Raw genomic sequence first — 24,457 nt, 5'->3', positions numbered from 1 at the left:
TGTAACCATTTTTTAACCTTAAACGGAAAATAAAATATGACAACTAGAATGATTGTAGAATAAAGAAAGAATAAAGTATTTTCCATCATCAGTATTTTGCGCAATAATTTGGAGAAGTAATTAATGAGTGTTTCAGACTGTTTGGAACTTAAAATTTAAAAGTCAATATTTACATACATATGATGTCATTTTTTAACATCGAACGGTAAATGAAATATGACCACCAGCATGATTCTAGAACAAAAAAAGAATAAAATATTTTCCATCATCAGTTTTCTTGCGCAATAACTTGGAGAGGTAATTAATGTGTGTTCCATACTATTTAGAATTTAAAAGTAAATCTTGTTGTTATCTCTTTGTTTTGTTAAGAGACTTATCTATTTAGCAAATAAAATGACCACGACTTTGTTTTAAACACAAAATATTTAGCTGAGAATGTAAACGGTCATACACAAGACAAACCTTTCTCAAAACCTTCTGTTTTATCTCTATTTCTAATCGATAAATATTTTTTTAATCTTTCACCACATGTTTCGTCTTATTATACAGATAACGAACAGTCTGATTTAAACTTTTAAGAGTATAAACTTACCGAAAAATATGGAAGATATCTTCAGATTATGTGTGGTGAAAAATGACGGAATGGGTTTTTCTCATTGTGCCCCGGTGAGTGGGGGTGCCCTGGTGTTTCGGATGGCGGTCCGGCGCCAGGAAAAATAGCGGGGGCGCTGCGGTGTCACGTGATGACTGCGGCAGGCCCCTCTGAAGAGAGCGACACCTGGAGAAGGGGTGGTGAAACCTGTGGATGCGCGCAGTTTAAAATGCGCAGGTGAGAGATGGTCTACAAAGAGTTCATGCTGGTTAAAATTGTTTCATAAACAAATAATAGCATATTTAATGTTTCATGACATTTTAAAATCTTTGTATAACTTTAATTGGTTGCTTAAGATCAAATAATGCAGAATTTAAAATAAAAACGAAATAATTCATAATTCATTTTTAAATTTATTTTCTACTGCACGCCATATGCGAGTTTCTTTTTTTTTTTTTTTTTTTTTTTTTTTTTTTTTTTTTTTTTTGTCAAATGAAACAAAGTGACTGTTTATAATGAACACTCTATTTTGTTTATATTTTTTTCAATAAACTCTCTAATGCTTATGATAAACTCTTTTATTTTCTTCTTTTTTATATAAATTCATAGTTTTATACAAAGCTTTATAGCTACTTATTCAGTTTATAGGAAACAACAACTTTCAAACGATAGTAATATCATAATGTATATTATGTAAATTCTAACAACTGGAATATATTTATAAAAAACTGTAAAATATTTGTTTTCATAAAAAAGTTTAAATTAAACACACTCTCAGAAAAATTGGTTCTATATTGAACCATAATAACCCTGTAATTATACAGAGTTGGCCAAAAATGTAATCGATTACATTTTTTGATTACAGTAATCAATTACTTGTAATCATGATTAAAATTTTCAAAAATTTTGATTACAGCTGTAATCATGATTACAATATTGATTACAGTAATCAATTACTTGTAATCGTGATTACAAAGTTTGATTACAGCTGTAATCATGATTACATAGTCGATTACAGTAATCAATTACTTGTAATCATGATTACAACTTTAAAAAAATTTTGATTACAGCTGTAATCATGATTACAATTTTGATTACAGTAATCAATTACTTGTAATCATGATTCCAAGTAATTGCGATTACAAGTAATCACAACAAAACCGATTACGAGTAATTATGATTACAAGTAATCAAAATATATGATTACATGTAATCATGATTACATGTAATTTGATTACATGTAATTATGATTACATGTAATCTAAATACACGATTACAAGACTATTGTATTCTTATAAATGATTATATTTTACAGTAGATAGTAGAATGTATTTTATAATAATACATTTTGCACATATTAACAGGTACTGCATTTTGTACGTATTTGTATACGTACAAATGAATGTAACTAAAATGTATGTACATATGATTTTATCTAGTGCATATGTTCAGACATTTTAGTTTCACACACATGTACATACACTTAAATTGTAGGTATAAAATATATGTACGTATGTATATAGATAATAATTACGTTTGTATGTGCAAACAATGTAGAAATGTACATTTATACACAATGAATATATGCATCTTATGCAAATATTTGTGTATGTAAAATGCAAAGCTATGTTCATGTACGCATGTACATACAAGTACTTGTGCTTGTACGAACATACATACATTGTATATATGTCCAATGAATGTATCCACACATGTACAATACATGTGTGTTCCATGTATGCATATCCGTATGTACTATATATGCACGTACAATACATGAATGTTTGTACATACATTGTACATGCGTACATGCATTACACGTATACATATGTACATTACATTTATGTCTAAATATGTGTACAATGCAATAGATAAAATGCATGATAGCCAACTTTTAATGACTCAAGCAAGTTAAATGACAAAATCAAACGATATTTAAATTTAGTTTTCAGCTTTAATTATTCTTATATCATTTTGAAATTCTCTGAATAAAAAATTATTTTCAGGTATTTTCATGAAATGTTTGACAATACAGATTTATTTTTTTTATAACATAATGCATGATTCATAGAAATTTTTTAAATGGTAAGAAAAACGGTAAATTTTATGTGTGGAATTAATATTTAGAAATTCAAAATAAAATTATCGTTTGCTTTCCAAAAAATATGAGGTCGAGTTTCATATGCCTTAGAATAAATTTTAAAACAAATTTTAATAACTTTACTCATATAAATTTTTTTAATGTATGCACAATGTTAATGTATGTTGTAATTACATATATTTAAATGTACGCATGTATTTGTACATTATTTGTAATTATGTACATGTATACGTTGTATGTGCATGAGTACATTGTGCATATAACTATTTTTTTGTACATCCATGCATTACATTCGCATAAGTATTAACAAAGTATGTAGTTATACAAGTACATACATAAGTTGTACATAAGTACATACTTTGCGTGCACATATATCAATGTACATATAAATATGCATGTATACATGTACGCATTTTATTTACGCAACTATGTGCATATATTGCACCTTTAAATAACATTCTTACATATTGTACGTAAATACGTACAATTTTATATGCATACGTACATCGTATATACGTGCTATTATCGTAAATTTATACAATATATGTACTTAAGTACATTAAAGCATGCAAACGCATAAACATTATTTTCATATGCGTTCATACATACATTGTCTATGTATACAAAGATACAAAACATTGCCTTTTTGTACAAACTAACATACATGCGTACATGTATCATAAATGCATAGTTATATGTACTAAGCATATGCGCATTGCATTAAGTATATTACACTATAATTATGAATATTGTACGTACAAACAACGTTTGTGCATACATTGTATGTATAGGAATCGCAAATTGGACGTTCATGCGTGCGTACATTCTATATACATAAAAATATGTAAACACATGAATACTTACATAAAAAATTTGACTATAGTATACAATCGTAATAACTTGTAATCGTATAGTTTGATTACAAGTAATCACAATTACATGTAATCAAATTACATGTAATCATATATTTTGATTACTTGTAATCATAATTACTCGTAATCGTTTTTGTTGTGATTACTTGTAATCGCAATTACTTGGAATCATGATTACAAGTAATTGATTACTGTAATCAAAATTGTAATCATGATTACAGCTGTAATCAAAATTTTTTGAAATTTGTAATCACGATTAAAAGTAATTGATTACTTGTAATCGTGATTACAAGTAATTGATTACTGTAATCAAAATTGTAATCATGATTACAGCTGTAATCAAAATTTTTTGAAAGTTGTAATCACAATTACAAGTAATTGATTACTTGTAATCGTGATTACAAGTAATTGATTACATAGCTGTTATTATCTGTAATCAATTACAGTTGTAATCGATTACTGTAATCAACGGCCAACTCTGTAATTATACCAGTGTGGTGTAACTATTGTCTAGGACCAGTCTAATATTATTAAAAATAATATCGAAACATGAATAGTATTGTAATTTTATGTATACAATACCCTATAATCTATCCGTTAAATAGCCTAAAACTAGATACAATAAATGTAGAAACACTTGAGCACATTAGTACTGTTACATGTAAAAGTATAAAATAGTTAAATAGTTGTAATTGAAACCAATTTTTAGTAAAATAATGATAATTGACTTACGATTGAATTGAAATGATTTAAACAATGTACTGTTATATGTAAAAGTATAAAATAGTTAAATAGTTGTAATTAAAACCATTTTTAGTAAAAAAAATAATAATTGACTTAGATTGAATTGAAACTATTTAAACAATGTAGTGTTATATGTAAAAGTATTAAATAGTTAAATAGTTGTAATTAAAACCATTTTTTAGTAAAAAAAAATAATAATTGACTTAGATTGAATTGAAACTATTTAAACAATGTAGTGTTATATGTAAAAGTATTAAATAGTAAAATAGTTGTAATTGAAGCCAATTTTTAGCAAAAAAAAAATATTATAATTGACTTACGATTGAATTGAAACGATTTAAAAAACCCGCATTTTTTGCTTTATGATATGAAGTGTTGTGAAACGAATTTTAACACATTTTATACTCGTTTTTCTCAGTCGTTCAACATACGCAAAAAATACAACTGCATAATATTAAACTGTTTTAAAATATGTAAAAATAAGTAAATTTTGCCCAATTGCTTTAAAAACGGTAAAATATTGAATAAAAATTTTAAGCTTAACATCTTCTACCAAAAATAAATAAATAAAAACTAAAGAAATTTTAAAATAATACCAACTACACTGTAAAATTTTACGGTTATTGCATTTTAATTATTTTAAGATTATAGTAAAAACGAATGTCTTGTAATAAATGTTATAATTAATTATTCGGGTTTTTTCCAAATGAAATTTATGGCAAAAGAAAATTTTCTTACATAAAATGGCTGACGCCGGAAAATTTTATTTTTCTTTAAAATAACAAGATTTTTTTATTCTAATTGTTTCTATCAGACTGATTGTAACTTAACTAACTTTTGGGGTTTCTTTTACTTTTGTTAGTTTACTCCATTGGCTACACTGTCTTTTTCCCGTGCCTATTTTCTATTATGTCTGAAATCTTTTCTTTCCAAATTGTCTTTGGAGTTTGGTTCAAACTCCTAAAATAACATTACTCCCGTGATAAATTTTTCTTCTCTAGATGAACTTTTCCAGCTTCACAAAACAAATAAGTAGTAAAACAAATATTTAATTCTTATTTTCGCATCGAAGAAATGATTCTGATTGTAAATATAAAAGAATATCAGGGGAATAAGAATATAAGAAAATATTAAGTTTCTTCGCTCTCTGTAAAAGTTAAGTTCCGTTCTCTGTAAGAAATTCTAATTCAAATTACGGTAAAAAGTACCGCCCCTCACGGAAAAAAAGTTTGGTCAAAAATTCCGAAATTTGGTCAAATTTATCGTGTTTCTGGCATTATGGGAGCATTATAAAGCTCGATAATTTTTCCTGGAACCATTTTGGTAACGATTTCGGTAAAGTTAACAACAAAATGGGTACGGAAACAGTTTAGTGGGGGTACGCGCTCTTATGCAAAATATCCTGCAACAAACGAAAATTTCAAAAATTTTTATTTAAAAATAAAGCTAGCCATGAAAATTTACGATGACGTGTTTTTCTATTGGCAATTTTTTGCAGAGTTAACAGTTAATAATTAGTGGCACCAACAGCTAGTTGTGATTTTTAATTTTTGCGCAACTTTTTTACAGTAAAAAATACATTATTTTTCTTATTAGTGGTACACAGCGTTACGAAACATTTAGAAAGGGTACACAAAAGTCATAAGTTTGGGAAACACTGGTTTAGAGCATGGCAGATAGTTTAGAGCGGAATTTTCGGTAAAATATTACCGTATGAACTGTAAATGAATAGTTTAAATATTGTATATTTTGGTTTGATTAACCAGAATTGTGTTTTTTTTTCTACCGGAAATGTTATTACCATACAGTGCGGTAATTTTACCAGAATTTTTTTCTCCACGCAGAGTGCCAGTAAAAATCGTATATACCATAAATTTTACAGCAATATTTACTGTAAAATCAGTGAATCACTTTAATTATTAAATATAACTGTCAAATTTGCTGTATGAAGTTTTATTTTAAAAGTGGGTTTTACCGAAAAGTGAGTTTTATGGATGCTCCACTCTATGTCAGTACTTTATACCGTAATTTGATCCGGAATTTTTAACGGTGTTCCTGAGTCGTTAAATATTAGCAAACATCAAAGCACCAAATATATATTTCTTCAGAACACTTTTATTTCGGGTTGATGCTGTTTTTAAAACATAAGAAATATCACAAATTAACTACCTCATATTAGAAAAAAAACAATCTCTAACAGTTAAATTAATTAGTTTATTTTTAATTGAATCTTGAAGTCATTAATTTTAATAGATTTCCACTATAATATGAAAATTGAAAACTGTCATTTCAGATATATGCACAGATCTGAATAAAAAATAGTATGCTTATTTAAACAAAATCTTTTTCTACACAAAAATGCTATATTTATTCAGAGAGCGTTTATGTGTCTGACTACGAAATTAACAAATCATCTGTGCAAATTAAATTGCATATCTAGGTTAAGCCCTCGAACCATAAAGATTGATCCTAACACGTGAAAATATATTACATCAAAAGCTATTAAAGGTGTTCGCATCTTTTTGCTCCCCGTACACTGTATGAAATTTAGAAGCATGTGTTGATTGTTATCCAAAATTTTTGAAACTACAACGTGATGCAAAGTTTAACCATATTATTGTATTTATGAAATTAGATTACACCATTAAATAAATAATCTCAAGAGACTGAAGCGGTAAGATATTACTTAAAACTCTAAAAAAAAGCTTAAAAACTTTATTCTCTTTAAAAATATATAAATTGGAAATTATAGTTGACAAGTTTCAAGCTCTCAAAAATAAACACCAGTTTTCAAAACTTGTCAGACGAATGAAAAGAAACAAAAGTGATTTGAAATTTAAGCGTTAAGTTTTGTAGTTATGCAAGTTACATCCGTTATCAAGAATTCTAGAAATCATCAATTGCTGCGCATTGTTGGATTCTTGGGCATAAATTTAATTTCAAAATGCCAAACATACTTCCACTCTACTTACATCAGCTTATCTTGACGCTCTGGAATCTTGTTTTATTTATATGAATGCTGATTACATTGTTAACGACACTAGTTCCTCATTAACTCTCCATAGCGTGTGGAAATACATTTTACTTTGATTTGCTGATCTCGGCCGCTGTAGTTTCGTTTGTGCTGTTTTTCATCTTTTTTCACTCTCAACTACTATGGTTTCTTAAGTTTTGTTTCTTAATTTTATTTTTCCATTGGCAACTTTACGTTTTATATTTCAAGCCACTTTTGTTTCTTATCATTCCCGTCTGGCAAATCTTGAAAATGGGAGCCTATTTTTAAGCGCTTGAAACATGTCGACTGTTATTTCCAATTTATATATTCTTGTAACGATTGAAGTTTTCAAGCATTTAATAGATTGCACCATACTATAGTTCAACTTGATTGGAAACTATGTACAATTTAACACCAAAGCGGCAGAACATTTGAACCGTATTCGCATCATATGATTTAAAATGGTGATATTATTGTTCAACGTTGAACCTAATTTTTTAAGAGAGCAGGAAAACTTTTTGGTCCAATTATTTATAGAAAAAAAAATTCTCTTATTTTCTAATATGAAAATTTAATTTTCCATTTATGATTTATCGTAAAAAGAATTTAATGTTACAAAAAAATTCCAGTTTCTCAAAAAAAAAGTAGTAGGGAAAATTATATTTAAACAATTAGCGTAATGATGAAATTTTAACATCATAGAAATGATTTATTTTTCTTCTTAAAGTAATAAAAATAATATTGTGTCGATCATTTTACCAGAGACATTTCATGAACGAAAAGAGAAAAATTAATGTAACTCAAAATTAAAATTTACGAAAAGAGCTTTTTACCAAAATTATATTTTAACATTCATTTTAATAGCATATTTGACGTCATGACACGCGTCACACTGTAAAGGAATGCGTTGGCGCAATAAAAGAATTTCATATCGGCAATATGATTAAGTGACAGTCGTGTTATTTGTCATTGTACGTACTTTATTAGGTAATACAAGGCGATCTGAATCAACAGAATCACGTTTTTTATTTTCTTAAATCGATTCACTACATCAAACAACTCGGATATACGGTAGAAATGAAAATCTTGGATTTGAATATACGACGGTTATTTATTGTTCCTTGCTCGTGAAAATGAACTTTAATTTGAGTAATTTTCACAGTAATAAAAATCCACTACTTTTGTTCTGTCAGGGGCTGTTGTGTACATATTTTTTTCGTTTTTGATAGAGTCTAAAAGAAAAAATTTGAAGAATAATTTTAAAACTACATTTTTCAAGCAGACAAAAAATGATAAATATTTTTTTTAATTCTTGTCAGACTTAAAACGTAAAACTTAGAAGGAATCGCTTTCGAAAAGCAAGGAGTCGGTGTTTATTACGAAATAAATACACCCTAGGATTTTCATTTAAGAACTGGTAAAAATTAAACTACTTTCTCCTTTTAAAAGTACTTAACTATTTAAATGTTTTATTTTATTACAATCAGTTTAGTTTTGCACTCGCTAACTTGCTTATATCGGAAATTTTCTAAATTGCGATCAGAGACTAATTTTGATTGTACAATTTAGTATACCTATTTATATTAGCAACAGGAACAATGAAGTTGAAATCTAAGCACTCTACCTAAACTGTAAGTAATCGATATTTCTATTGATAATAAATTCCATTTAACAATAAAATAACTATATAAATTCCATTAATAATCTAAAAACGGTTGAGACTTGTATTGTCATTCCACACAGAGCTCTATTTTAATTTTGAGCCCTTAACTCACAGGCTCTCAACATTTTGTTTTTTGGGATCACTGGCCAGTGGTCACTTTGCGAGTCAAAATATTTCAACGCTACCTTGATAAAAAAAAAACTCTTTTTACTTGCCTAACATTTTTGAATAGATGATATTTTAATATTAAATTTAAATATTTTAAATATCGCTTTTAACCATACCAGAAACTTTATTTTAGCAATTTTTCGAAAGGTGAACCATTTTTAAGAGTGTTGACAAAAATTTTAATTTAATTCTTTAATTCTAATTTAATTAATAATTAATTAATTTAATTTAAATTAAATAATAAAAAAATTAGTTTTTTTTAAATAATAATTTGCAAATAAGATTCATAAAAAAGTTATGACGTCTAAGGATGTAAATTAGGTCAACTTCTGTCAACAGTGTTCTCCAATATTTTCAATTCTGAGTCAAATATATTTCATAATCAGGTCTAACAGTTTTTTTAAGCTAAGCGTCAAATATCTGAAATTTATTGAAAAATAACGACATGGAAAGTTTAAAAGATATAAAAAAAATGAAAAGAATCACGAGTAATCTAAATCAAAAAGTACACTTGCAGTTTTGGTGAAAACATGACCGATCTTCATATGGAAATTGAATAATCACAGTATAAACTTCATACGAATGCCTTTCATTTAAATAGTTCCAAACGATTTCAAATCAATCGTTTTTGTCAAATTAACGATTGCCTGGTAAAAGCTTTAAATTTAAGAACTTCTCATAATATTTTACTGAAATTATTTTTTTCAATGCAATAAATGTATATTACGGTAGAACTGAAATAGTAAATAGTGCAAGAGTGCTGTTTTATTCATCATCTCACTTTATTGTCACGTGATCTCTCACTTTTGGCGATTTTGGCGGAGAAAGAAGGGAGTTGTATGACAGTTGAGTTCGATCTTCAGACAGATTTGTGTCGGTGCACTTAAAGGCAATGGAAGCGAGTTAAGAACAGTAAAATATTGCATCATTTTGTAACAAGATGGTAGATCAAATGTTATTTTAGCATTTCAAATTTTTAATTATAATGCATAAACTGTAAAAAATTGTGAAGTTAAAATTCCATAATAAACCATTCACAAAATTTTAATGGTTTTTTTAGTGGTAAAAATGTATTTTGTGATAAAACTTATTACAATTTGATGCAGTTGTTTTCAATGATAAGGCTAAAAGCATTTGAAGTTTTATTTTATAACAACCTTGCATAACATTTTTTATTTATTAATCAGCATTGAAGCAAGTTATAAAAAATGCGTTTAAATTTTAATCCAACATAGATATTACCAATATCTTTTAAAAACTTATCTTCTAAAAAGTTCTTCTCTTTTAAAAAGATATCTTCACACGCATTTGGAATTTTTGGAACATTTACAAGGAATTGTTTTAGATACGTTAAGGAGTCAAAAGGTAAAATAAAAATTGAAAATAAAAAAAAAGTGCTGCCTTTTTTAAAAAATTAATTTCAAAATTGTGTTCCAATTTGCTTGCATAAATATATTAGTTTCAATTTAAATAATATTTATAAAAAAAGATTTTTCATCCCTACATTTTTTGCAACAATTGATAGAAAAATGATTTAAACTAAGTTTTCTAATTTACAGAATTTTTCATGCTGCAGAAAAATTACACGTATAATGACTCTTTATTCCTATTGAATAAAGAATTTTTGATTTCACTTAAACAAACTTTGGAGGAAATAAATATGTTATCGGAACTTTTAACAAGCAGCAGCAAATAAACGATAAACTATTCTCTGAAGTAGCTGAATCTATAGAGATCTCAAGGAAAAACATTTCAACGGTATTATTATCAGGAAGTCGATAAATATTATTTTTCTACGTAAAAAGAAAAAATACTTATTTGATATCTTTATACAACTTGTATTTTATTCGATTTCTTTATATTTGTTCCTTTTTATACCTTTAAAGATACTTTAAATGTTCAGCTGTACTATTTTTCCCGTTTTGTAGGTAAATGCGAAGTTGCTGAATTCTTTTGCATGTATTTTAAAGAAAGAAAGAAAAGAAAATTTAAAAAAGTATTAAATTCTCTTGGCACTAAATTTAGTGCTTTTATGAAGTTTTATAATTGTATCATGCGAAATGAAGAAAATAAAATGATTTTTAATTTAAAATGATTCGAATATAGTAAATTTCTGATATATTAATTTAAAACTGCTGAGATTTCGTGCTTTTGTAATTAAAAAATGTTTGTGACTTGATATTATGGTTCAAAAATACTATTTTTTAAAAAACATTTTTTTACTTAATACATACCTGCCAACTTTTACGCATTTGGCGTAAAATTTTATTTTTATATTTAAAGTGGTAGTAAATATATACTATTTTTTATTTTATAAACTTATTTTTCAAATGATTTTGATCACCACTATTTTTGAAAAAATTAAATATATAAATTAATATGCGTTACCAGCATTGTTGTTAGCTAAAGCTTGCTAAAATATAACGTATTATTTTGCTTACAATTGAAATTTTAATTCTATTTTACTACCACTGAGAAAAAACATAATAGAACAGATCAAAAGTTGGTAAGTATGCTTAATATCACCACGAGTAAAGTTAAACAGGCTGTGAGATGTAAGTTAGCTGAAAGAAAGAGTAAAATAATGACTAAATAAATTTCTGAAATCGAAAAATATTGACTAAAGAAATTTCTGAAAGCGTAAAATCATGACTAAAGAAATTTCAGAAAGCGTAACATAATGACGAAAGGAATTTCTGAAAGCTAGAAAAAATAAATAAATAATTAAATAAAAAACACTAGCGAAGGAATTGATTAGAGATAAACGTCGATTTGCTGCATTAAATTTAAACAACAATATTGCAATTTCAAGACTCAAGGTAATAAATATAAACGGTGAACAAACTAAGTCAGACTTAAAAAAAATCCATAAATAAATATATGTCAGATCACGTGTTCACCGTAAAAAATCGAATACCTTGCGGTGGCACGAAGAAAAAAATTAGTGCGTAAAATAAAGGTAAAAAAAGTTTATGAAAAAATAAATAAATAAAATGATAAAAATTAAATGAAATAAAAATGAATGAGGAAAGGATACAGCATAGATGAATAAAGAAATGAAGTGCAAAATAAAGTATGGAATATGATATAAAAGAGCTGTATCTTACATTATTGGATAAAGTTCTCTTGTATTATGCTGTTATTAAAATTCTTACCGTTAATCAAATAAGTTTAACAATAGTATACCAATAGTATGTATGTAATAGTGTATCAAAACAATATAATAGCTTTTAAAAGTTAAATTTAATTCATGCTATCTCTTGCAATATACATCATAGAATTATTAAAAAAAAGTTTATAGTTTTGTAGTCTTATTGGAATCCAGGACTTGGCGACAGGTTTCGATAAATAAGGAGAATATTCGTTCTTGAAAAAGAAACAACTATATGAAGTTGCAGAGCATTAGTTTTGATTGAACCACTGAAAATGACGCGTCTTATGTTGACAAATCGAACCCGAGATTCTTACTTTTGTTTAGCTGTGGAAGAAAATCGTCAGCAAGAAACAATGCTTATCATATTATAATAAGTTATTATTCTTTCATCAGTTTTTTTAAATGCGAACAGAAAGTATTATTTAAATGTGATGCAACTTTCTAGTTTTACTGGAAATAAAAAAAGTATTATTAAACAAATATTAGTAATGCTAATTTTCTGAAGGGAGACCTGCAAGTGACGTTGTGTGGGTATCTCTATTCTGATTGGTTGTTACGTGGCATTTGTTTACGTTAGCAACTGTTATTTCCATTCTATTTCAACTAAGCCAAGCTCGTCAAGTGTCAATTCTCTTAAGTGACACGTTCTCAATTCTCTGACGAAGATTTTTCTCAAAGATTTCAATTCTTTCACTACATATTTTTTATTTAACACAGAGACAAACTCGAAATCATGCAGAACATAAACAAACTAATTATGCATCTAAGTTACCAGGTACACGAAATAAAAATATATCACGTTTACAATAAAATACATATGCAAATAATAAATCTAAGTTAAATAAAAGGTGTAGACGAAAAAGAATTAATTATATCTTTGAAAATTCAATGTGTGATGCTGTGTTGTATTTAATTAACTTCACGTTATAGACATTCTAGCTAATGTGAAGAAATTTAGTTTGGCTTAAATACGCCATCTTGTTTATAAACGATCACCTGGCGCTGAAGTCACAGGTCACGTGTTTGTGAATCTGTGGTTGTCGTTTTCTCAAGTTGCAAGTAATCAGTTTTGGAGCAATTAAAAATTAATTACAAAATTATTGTTTTAAAATTTTGAAAGAATATGTTAGAAAAATTTGCAAAATATAAGTATTTTAAAAAAATTTTTTTTTACTGCGCATGCGTGGAAAAAATTAAAAATTACTTTTTTCATAATTTTATAGTGAATCGTATTTGGCAACTAATGGAAGAAATTTGATTTAAATATCTTAAAAACGTAAAAAGTTTCAAGCAATTTTTTAACTAATTTTCGTACTTTTTAAAAGAAAGCTCAAAACTATAAGGGGTCTTCCACATATTTAAATTTGTTCTTGCTATTTGTTAAATTTGTTCGGTTATTATAAGATAGTGTAATTTGCAATACTACGTAATGAAATTTGTGGAAAACTAACTATTTTGCGCCGCCTTCTTTTAAAAAGTACAAAAACTACTTGGAAAATTGATGGAAATTTTTAAAGTTTTTAAGATATTCAAATGAATTTTTTTCTTTTAGTTGCAAAATACGATTCATTCTAAAATTATGAAAAATATTTTCAATTTTTTCCGCTCACTTAAAAGAACTACTTGAAACACTCATATCTTTTGCGTTTTTTTAAAAAAAAATTCGAATTTTAAAATAAGAATTTTGCAATTATTTTTGAATTGCGGCAAATAATATGCAATAATGTATAACTTAATTTTACTGATTATTTTATACAACAGCGAAAAAAAAAACATGAGACAAAAAAGTAGTTTTTTGCAAAAGTGTTCATATTGCCGTGAATATACTAGATTACGAAATTTACGAAAGATTAAAAAAAATATTAAAGATAAGTATAATTAAAATTTAGATTTACGAAATTTCAAGCAGCTATTGCAAATAACGACAAAAGTAATCAATATAAGTTACGAGCTTATTTCTTGATTTTCTGAAATACAAAAATGAAAAGTAAAATCACGAAATTTTACCTCATCTATTATATTTTATCACATATTATGAAAACTAATTTTGTTGTAACGCGTTGGTAAAAATTATTGAGATTCTTGGTATTCCCCTAGAGCCAGAAAATTGGTAAATTCTGTTTGTTTTGGCAGTACCGTTTTCTCAGTGCATCAATAACCATTTGTAATAAGTGTATTTGATAGAGGCCAATAAATCATCTAAAACTTTAAATCAAATCCTCCGGCCAAAATTTTTCATTTACGATACATTCATTACCTTTTTTTCTTGTTCATTTAAATCATCGAGAAACTATTTAAACAGCAAAAAAAATTTGAGGAAGAATTGTTTAAAAATTCTACGATTGAAACTTAAATGAGAATAGAAAAAGATTATTTCAAGCGTTTTCATGCTAAATAACAAAATATTCAGAACTTACGAGATCGTAAAGAAAACAAAATTACAATAAATTCAGATAAATAAAAAAAAGCAATTATATTTATGAAAATTGAATATGACATGGTTCGGGGTGCTTTCATAAATTTTCTATATTACTTTAATACTATTTCTACATAAATCTTTTGTAAGGTTTCTTTCCTTTTCTTCCTCTTTTTTTCAACCGTTATCTCAGCTTATAGAATCTCAATACCTCTAAAAAAAGAATTCTTTAATAGAAAAAAGGAAAACCGAAACAGTTTTTAAGATAACAAAGTTCACATTCTCTGAAAAAACAGCTTTCGAAAAAAATACACTATTTTCAGAAATAAAGCTATATTTTACTTACAACAGAAAAAAAAGCACTTGTTTGCTAGAATTAATTAAAAATTGCGGCAACTGTTTTAAATCAGAGAAATCTCATGTTTCCTTATGTGACAACAGATACCTTATAAATATCAAGTTTCATTTCGAAAGATGTACTTGAAATTAACCCAAAAAACTACAATAATCTTGTTGTGATACTTACGTTTTTTTTTCTCCAGAGGTTTTAATGGGGAAACTTGTGACATAAAACGTTGAACTTATTTTCCTCATTATAACATCAATTTGTGTGTTTTTTTTCGCTTAGAAGATATTTTCTTTTACGAACCACAATTTTTTATTAGAAACAAGGTAGCTGTAAGTTGATAGTGTCGAGAAGTGTGGTAGATAGAATATTTTAGTACTAAATGCGTCGAAATTTGGTAAACAGGAATAATGTTCAGAAATAATTCTATGAATTATGAATGAGCTTTGACGGATTTTCTTTTATGAAACATTTGTCAGGAACAAGGTATAAATGAGCTGATCCTGTAGAGTAGTTCTATTTTTGAAGCCATATGAGCACAAAAGAAAAGACATAAATTATTAATACCAAATGCCTCCAAAAATCCGAATTTGCTAAACATAAAATAAATTAGTTCATAATTTATTTATGAAATCGGAAAGATTCTCTTTCACGTAAAACTATTTTTCAGAAACAAGGTAGTTGTAAATTGATATTGACGAGAAGTGTTGTGATATAGAATATTTCAATCCCAAATGCATCGAAATTTGGTAAACAGGAATAATGTTCAGAAATAATTTCCAGAACTATTAATCAACTTAGATGGATTTTCTTTTAGGAAACATTATTTTTTAGCAACAAGGTGTAAATGAGTTGGTTTTGTTGAGTAGTTCTATTTTTAGAACTATATGCGCACAAAAGAAAAGGAATTAATTTATAATGCTTTCGAATTTGGTAAACATGAATCAAGTTCATAAATAAGTTTATGATTAATTTATAAACCTAAAAGAGATTTTCTTTTTCTCAAAACTATTTTTTAGAAACAAGGTAGTAGTAAATGGGTTGCTATTGTTGAATATTCCTTTTATTTGAATACTTTTGCTCCAAATGCAAGCAAATTTGGTAAATAAGAATTAAGTTTACATAAAGTTCATGAATTGTTTATGAACTTAGAGAATTTTTACTTTATGAATTGCTGTTTTTTTGAAAAAAAAGTGAGAATAAATTATTTGATATTGTCGAAAAGTCCTATTGCCAAAATAGTTTGGTACCAAGTGCAAGCTAATTTTGTACGCAGGAATTAATTTTAAAAAAAGTTTGGAATTATTTATAAACTTGATAGTATTACGAGAGTGAACTATTTTCTTTACGAATAACTTTTTTTTAGAAAAAGGGAGATTCAAAATAATTTAATAATGTCGAGATGAGTCCTGTTGATTGAATATTTTGGTGCCAAATGTGACCAAATTTGGTAAACAAGAAAACTGTTCAGAAATAATTTCATACATTATTTGCAAATTTATGGAATTCTTGTTTACGAAACACTATTTTTCAGAAAAAAATGTTATTTAATTAAGCTGATATTTTCAAGTAGTTCTACTGTAAGAACCAATTGCGAACAAACCAAAAGACATAAATTGGTACCAAAATGCCAGTTAATATTGTCGAAATGTTCTGTTATTAGAATACAGGGTGTTTATAAATTCCCGGACCCATTTTGCTGTTTAATAACTCATAAAATAATGAAGATATAAACAAACTTATGGCATTTATTGATGGAATAACTCATATATTTTTCTTTTCAGGTTTGAATATCTTTACTTTTGTAAATATCGTGTACGCGTGTGGTTGATTTCAGATAATTTCATTTTCCAGTCTAAATATCTGTACTTTTCTAAATATCGTCTGCTTATTACTTGCATTTTTCTCTCTTTTGTTTTTGGTAACTATTGCAATGTTATGCTTACTTTTGATGTGTTTGTTCTATGTAGTACTTTTCTATGTGATGTTTTATTCGAGCGGATATTAAGAAGAATGCATACACCACAAGAGAAAGCACAGATTTTATGGTGGTTCATAGAAACGAAATCGATAGTGCAAGCACAGAGAAATTGCAGAAGAATTTACCAAAAAGATCCTCCATCCAAAAGCAGCATATTGCGGTGGAAAAAGAATTTTCGAGAAACTGGAAGTATCGCAGATAAGAAATGTTCCGGACGTCCCTGCACAAGTGATTTTGACGTTGAGAGTGTCAGACAGACATTTTTAGACAATCCTAGAAGATCTGTGAGATCAGCGGCAAGAGAATTGGATATGCCAATTTCGACGGTGTATAAGGTTATTAAGAAACAATTAAGACTGCATGCATACAAAGTTCAAATTGTTCAAGGTTTGGAACCGGACGATAGGCCTAGGAGGATGACGTTTGCAACAGATATGGCAGGAAGAATAGAAGATGCTGCTGATTTTCTGAAGTGCATAATGTTCTCCGACGAAGCATCCTTTTATGTTTCTGGCATTGTTAATCGCCATAATGTGCGCATATGGGGATCTGAAAACCCCCATGATTACCATGAGACACAAAGGGATTTCCCAAAGGTTAATGTGTGGTGTGGACTAATGCAGGGCCGAGTCATTGTTCCTTTCTTTTTTACAGAAAAGACGGTCTCATCAGTCGTATACTTAGACATGTTGGAAAACTTCGTATTTCCACAACTAGAAGAGCTTCAGCCACATGTCTTCTTGCAACAAGATGGTGCACCACCTCATTGGGGTACCATCGTTCGTAGTTCTTTGAATGACCATTTTCCAGGAAGATGGATTGGGCGAGGAGATCCAATTTCTTGGCCACCCAGATCACCTGATATAACGCCGCTGGACTTTTTTCCTTGGGGATTTATAAAGGACAATGTTTACAGGAGGATCGTGTCGAACATTGATCACCTAAAAGCCAGAATTACAACCGCAATAGCCTCTGTGGATGCCGACCTGCTTGCCGCTACCTGGCGTGAAATCGGCTATCGACTTGATATTCTCCGTGCGACGAAGGGGGCACACGTGGAAGTTCATTGACAAGGGTCATGAAACTTTTTGAGTCTATCTAACCATTTATGTTATTAATTTTAATCTATCTTCATTATTTTATGAGTTATTAAACATCAAAATGAGTCCGGGACTTTAAAAATACCCTGTATTTTGCTACTAAACGCAACCAACTTTAGTAAACGTAACTTAAGTTTAAGTTCAAGAATTAAATGCATAAATGTGCTAAAAGCTGAATCATATGTTGAATTTTGCAATATAAATACTTTAAATGGAATAAGTTTGCTCTATTTATATTATTCATTTATTTATTTTCAGTGTCTTCATTAGCCCATTAGCGCACGGTAAAAAAAGTATGTTAAAAAATAAACAGAAAATAGTAAACTTTACTGTGGCTCTAACTCTGTGGAAACACTAAAAAAAGCTTGATAATTTTTACCGAAGTGCTTCGGTTATGATTTTGGTAAAATTAATAATAAAATATGGTTTTATAATATGCGATGATGTTTACTAAATGTGGTAAAACTTGGTTTTATCGATACCTTAAAGTATGGCATGAAAATCTTTTGTTCGATTATATTTCTTTTCAGCTTTGTATTTTTTTACTGAATAGGTGGTATTAAGAACTATGATTTTGAAAACCAAAATTTCCGGTAAACCGTTACTTCATGAACGAAAAAATTACAAATTGACTGGATTAAATATTGTAGTTAATTTATATTACATATTATATGCTGTAATAAATTTATATTATATATTATATGCTGCAATAAATTTATATTATATTAATATACAGTATTATTTAATTCTGCATTTTAATTTTATTATCTAGATCTTTTTTTTTTACCAAAAATGTCATTCCCGTTCTGTACGGTAATTTTACAAAAATTCTTCTTTCCTCCGCGCGTAGCTCTAACGAAGCAAAAGTCCCAAATCAAAGTAATTGCGAATAGTATAAAATCAAATCACAAAATTTTTTCGATGCAAGTTATTACTATATATCTGTAATGCAAATACTGTACCAACAATTTCATTACAGGGTATTATTATTGCATGTATATATTTCAATATTATGCATAAAAGTAATAAAAATATTATTTATCATTCAAATTAGTAATTAGTCAATGATATAAAAAAATTCACTTCCCTCTGTGGTATTTTATTTTAAATTTATGGATCTAAATATTCCTTTTCTTTGCACCAAGACCAGATTAAGATAGAGACTGCTGAGGTTGAAGATCAGGCCCTAAAGTTATTTAGGGCCCCACAAGGCAGCTCCAAAGTATATAAGGGTAAAATTAATTCTCGAAATTCTCTAAAAATATATTCGATATTTTCAATCGTGATGTTTTTCAACTTTTCTTTAAAATCATTAAAAATATATTATCTATATATTTTGGCAGTGAAATTTTAAAATTCGAAAAAGATCATGTTTTTTCGTGTTGTTTCCTTCTATTCATCTCTTAAAGTCATCTAGGATGTTTGGTTGGGGAAAATATAACAAACTAATAATGTAAAATTGTTAGTAATGACTGTAAAATTCCAATTTCTTTCTTTCAATTTTAAAATATGTATGAACTACTACTTAACATTTATTATTTAATGCATAATGTTTTTGCAGACGTAGTAACTTAATCATAATTTAATGTTTAACGTAATCATTTTTGTGAAAAATTAAAAATTTCAAAAAACTTTTCAGAATATCTTTAAAACAAGCGTAACTGGGATTGATTTTCATAAAAAAAACTTCAATGTTTCTGATTGCAGGTAAAGTTTGGTTCATTTGTTATTAGTAGAACCCCAAGTTACACATGTGGCCCATTATACTTAATCCAACCCTGTTTTGCACTTTCCACACTGATAGAATTAGTGAACCACCGTATTTAGTGTTAGGACTTTTTTGCCTTTGGGTTGAATGGGGGAAAATTTCATGGTTTTCTTCTCCCTACAACGAAAATGCTAGTTGATTTTCCTGAATATTTATCAATTCATCCTTATGCTTTATTCAGAAGTAGCATCGTCTTCTTTGTGGGTCCAAAACTACGAATTGCATAATCAAGAACTATATATCTGATATGTGAAACGCATGATTAAAGCTGGTAACAAAATAATCGACCAACTTTTATAAGAAAACTTCATAATTCGTAACTTCGAAATTCTTCATAAAAGCTTTGTTACCATAATAAAAATAAAAAATTATAAAATTTATTTTAAGTGCAAAACGCCCTTGAAAACTAAACTTAGATGAAGAAGCTTAATTTTTTTCATGTGAATTTTATATTTTAATAAGTTATTCTTAAAAATGCCTGCAAAGTATTTAGTCGGAGTTTCTAAATGCTGCCGTTTTAATAAGCCTTGGTTATGCAATTTATTATTTAAAGATAAATTTGAGAAAACTGCACCACAATCTGTTTAAAATGTGAAACTTGTTGCCATCTAATTTATATATCTCTCTCTTTTATTTAAAGTATTTTCTGCATATTTAAACAAGGTTAGCCTTTGTAAAGTGCACAATCGTGTATGAATGTAGGGAATCACAATTAAGAATAACTGGTTTTGAATAACTAATAATGCGGTAATTAAATTTCTTCTAATGGAATAAAACAAACAATTACATATCACATTCTAAAAAACTACTTTTTAAATAAAAATAATACATATCTTAAAACCATTTTAATTTTTGAAAACATATTTTTTTTTATCTTTACGTTTTTTTCATTATAAAGACAAATAGAAATGTCTCATTCGAATTCTACTCGAAAGACCATCCTTGCAAGGTTGCAGAAGATCATGAATACTAATTAATACAAATAAGCTACTTTTTAGACATTTTTATGAAAAAATGTTCAGGAAAAAATACATTCCAAGATGTGTTGTCTTCTGAAATTTAAATATTGTGAGACAGCATTTTTCCATAAAAACAAATTACATAAAATTAATTTTCTAAATTCTAAACAACTTAGATGTATTTGATGTGTAATGGTTTGTTACACCGAAAATGTCTCAATTTTGTAACAATAAAACTTTAAAATAGATATTTTTCGAATTAACAGCCACACCGAAAAGTATGTTTAAAACTAACAGAAAATGGTAAAATTTACCGAGTTTATGACCTTATGAGAACACCAGCGCTTTGGTAATGATTTTGGTAATATTAACAATAAAATACAGTGTTATAATATGTGATAAAATTCGGTAAATGTAGCAAAATTTACTGATTTTGTGATGATGCTTTAGAGCGTGGCATAAAAAACCATTTATTTAGTTAAATTTACTGTTTCGTTTTGTATTTTTTACTAAATATGTGGTAAAATGAACTAATTATAAAAAAGAGAATTTTTCGGTAGACCGTTATTATACGAATGGGGGAAATACCAAATGGAATAAAATACCGTATATTTTAGTTTTATTACCAGAGTCATAGCTTTTTTTACCGTACAGTATGGTAATTTAACAAGATTTTTTTTCTCTGTGCATTTATAGAATTTTTTTTACGAAAGGTTGAGTTTATTTGCCAACTCAAGTAAAATATTTTATGACACAAGGGCCACAAAAGTAAGTAGTTTTTGAAAAATAAATTGGTTCACATTATAGTTCAAAAATTGTGCAAAACTTAAAAATCAGTTTTAACTTCATTATTTAAAAAAAACGTGGAGACGAAGTATTTTTAATATTTTTTCAGCTAGTAGAGGGAAAAATTAGAAAGAAATGTTTAACCATTAAGAAAGTTTCAGTAAAAAAAAGCAATAAAAACTAAAATGAAAATCAGTTGTAACAAATTTATAATTAGAAAGTATTGGGGTAAAGTTTCCGTATACTTGATCAGCTGAAAAGAGAAGATCACAGATAAGATAATATCCTTAACAATAAGGAAAATTAAAGTAATAAAAGACAATCAAAATTAATGTTATAGATAATATTGCAATACTAACCTCTATCATCTAAATTACTTACAGTTTTCAATGATTACCAAAATTGTGTATCTCTGTGTATAGTTTTCTAAAATAGATATCGGAGATAAATTAATTTTACTCAATGTTAAACAAATAAATTGCGACTTATTTTTCTTGGCATGTTAAGAGAAATATGATTTAACTTTAAATGAAACACTTATCTCTGTGCTACTTTATTGTTTTATATTTAACGAAATCAAATGATACACTAGTGTCAATATTATATTCTCCTCAGTTAAATAATAAACATGAACTTTATATTCTCATTTCCAGCAAGAACTGAATAAATATATAAATAAAAAGAGTGGAAATTACTTTGAAAGTTTTGGCTGTATAAAAGGACTTGGATTATAATATTTTCTCCTAATAGGAAAACTAAAAATTTAAAAATATTTTAAAATTGAAAAATATTAGAAAACGATTTTACAATTTGCATTATTTGTTGAATCATTTGCTCGTAAAATTGTTTATTTACTTATCTTTGGAATATGATTATTTACTAAATTACAACATAGTAAGACAGTTATGTGTAAAAAAAAACTTTTATAATACTTTTTAATTAGATGCCTGCGGTTGATGTCAGTGCGTGTATCAATCCTGATTGGCTGTTGAAACGCGACATTTGTTATTGTTAGCAACCGTTTTTTTCTATTTCGAGTAAACCTAGCCTGTCAACTATGAATTTTCTTAAGTGACACCTATGTTCTTTCACAAAGAAAGATTAAGTTTATTTCCTTTATTATTTATTTTCATTATTTCATGCCTTTCTGTTGATTAGTAAAATTAAAAATTATATGAATACCAAAAACAGCCAAAAGCCGTAATTTTATTCCTCATAGGAAAAGGTGCAACGAGATTACTGTTTTTTGCCTCAGTAAAATTTACAAATAAATTTTTGTTTGAACAAAAGAAAATTCCCCCTAATTTCAGTGTAGCTTCTTCGTCATGACATTCATGTTTTTTTCTCTGCAAAATCAAAACTATATACTTTACTACATAGGAGTAAAGGAAAAATAATACCATATTTCTGAATAGTATTCCTGCGAATATGTTTGAAGACGATATGTGAAGTATGCTCGGCAGACTAGCTGCTAAAAAGTTATTCCACAAGAGGTGAAAGTTGCAGGTCTCCTGCATTTCTCTACAACGTTTGTGATATTTCTGTCCTCAGAGCTTAAATGTTTTTCAAGCAATCCTTTGCCACCTCAATTACTTATTGCGAATTCATTTTTCAGTTTGTTGAAGAACCACAACTTAGTACTTTGCTCATGAGATAGATCCTACTTGATAAATTTCAGTCTCAAAATATAAGAAACATCCCTCTTAAATAAAGTATAAAATAAAACGGATACTAGCCATGAGAAATGCTAGAAAACAATTTGTCGATCTCTTATTTTCACTTTACATCACGCTGATCTACTGTATACGTTGTTGTGTGCTAATGTGTATTATTTATATTCATGTCGATTGTTTATTTTTGTATTGCTTGAACTCTTGCGAAAAAATATTCCTTAAAACAACATAACATTTTATTGTAATATTGCCATTGCGTTAATAAAAAAAAAGACGAAAACTTTTTCAATCTCTAAAAACTTTTACATATTGTATTTGAAACAAGATTCATCACTTAAATAATAATTTACTTTGAAAAAATATTGATTTCTTTAGAGGGACAAATTGAACGCAAATTACGGTTTAAGATAAGTCCAAAATCCGGCTGTGTTAAAAGGTGTGTAATCCGGTTCTAGTGTTAAAAGATAATACTTTTAAGAGATAATTGTTGAATATAAATCAATATTCACTACTTATACTTATTCGAATTCTCTGGAAGCTTAGTTTTTTAGAGATTTTCCACATAAATGTAGAGCATTTATGTGTATGCCATTCGTAAGCTTATTCAAAACTTTTCTAAGTACAAGGTGACTCCTTCAGAAATTTTCACAACAGAAAAAAAGCTTATCGTGAACCAAAAATTTGCTTTTCGTACTCTAAAAAGGATCAGAAGTACTAGTGATTTTTAAATTCATCTATGAGTTGGAGCAAAAAGAACGTTGATTGAAACAGTTAGAGAAAGGATTAGGTGCAATTCTTACTATCTGTTTGATGTATTTAAAAAAAAGATGCCGAATACTTAAACACAAGTCACTAAATATGTGCGTTTGATTTATGTAACTATAAATTATTTTTCAAAAAAAAAGCATTACTAGACAAGTGAAAAATTATACAATTTTGCTTAATAAATTCTTATTTAGATAATTAAATCCAGTAATATTAAGGTCTTATTAAATATAATCAATTTTATTTATTATCCCCGACTGTATGCCTATGGTTGGTAGTAGGACGACACCAAAATGCATCGAAAGTAGTGTTGCAAAGAACGATACTTAAAGAGAAAGTTTCCATTTTTTATTAATCCAGGGTTTAAAATCAAC

General features: G+C 27.6%; 2 protein-coding genes across 2 annotated transcripts in view; one reads left to right on the top strand and one right to left on the bottom strand.

Annotated features, from left to right (window-relative positions):
- LOC107436292 (intermembrane lipid transfer protein VPS13A) overlaps nt 1-764 on the bottom strand; it is a 169,547-nt gene extending 168,783 nt beyond the window's left edge. Inside the window, 1 exon segment of the mRNA XM_087159737.1 lies at nt 593-764. The gene's annotated coding sequence lies outside the window, so the exon portion shown is untranslated.
- Nucleotides 1-24,457, top strand: part of LOC107436297 (terminal nucleotidyltransferase 5C) — a 154,399-nt gene that overhangs the window by 17,341 nt on the left and 112,601 nt on the right. The window lies entirely within an intron of this gene.

Source organism: Parasteatoda tepidariorum, chromosome 3 (assembly GCF_982258835.1).
Source record: "Parasteatoda tepidariorum strain Cologne lab strain chromosome 3, Ptep-v5.0, whole genome shotgun sequence".
NCBI classification, from domain to species: Eukaryota; Metazoa; Arthropoda; class Arachnida; order Araneae; family Theridiidae; genus Parasteatoda; species Parasteatoda tepidariorum.
This window is presented reverse-complemented; position numbering and strand designations above follow the sequence as displayed.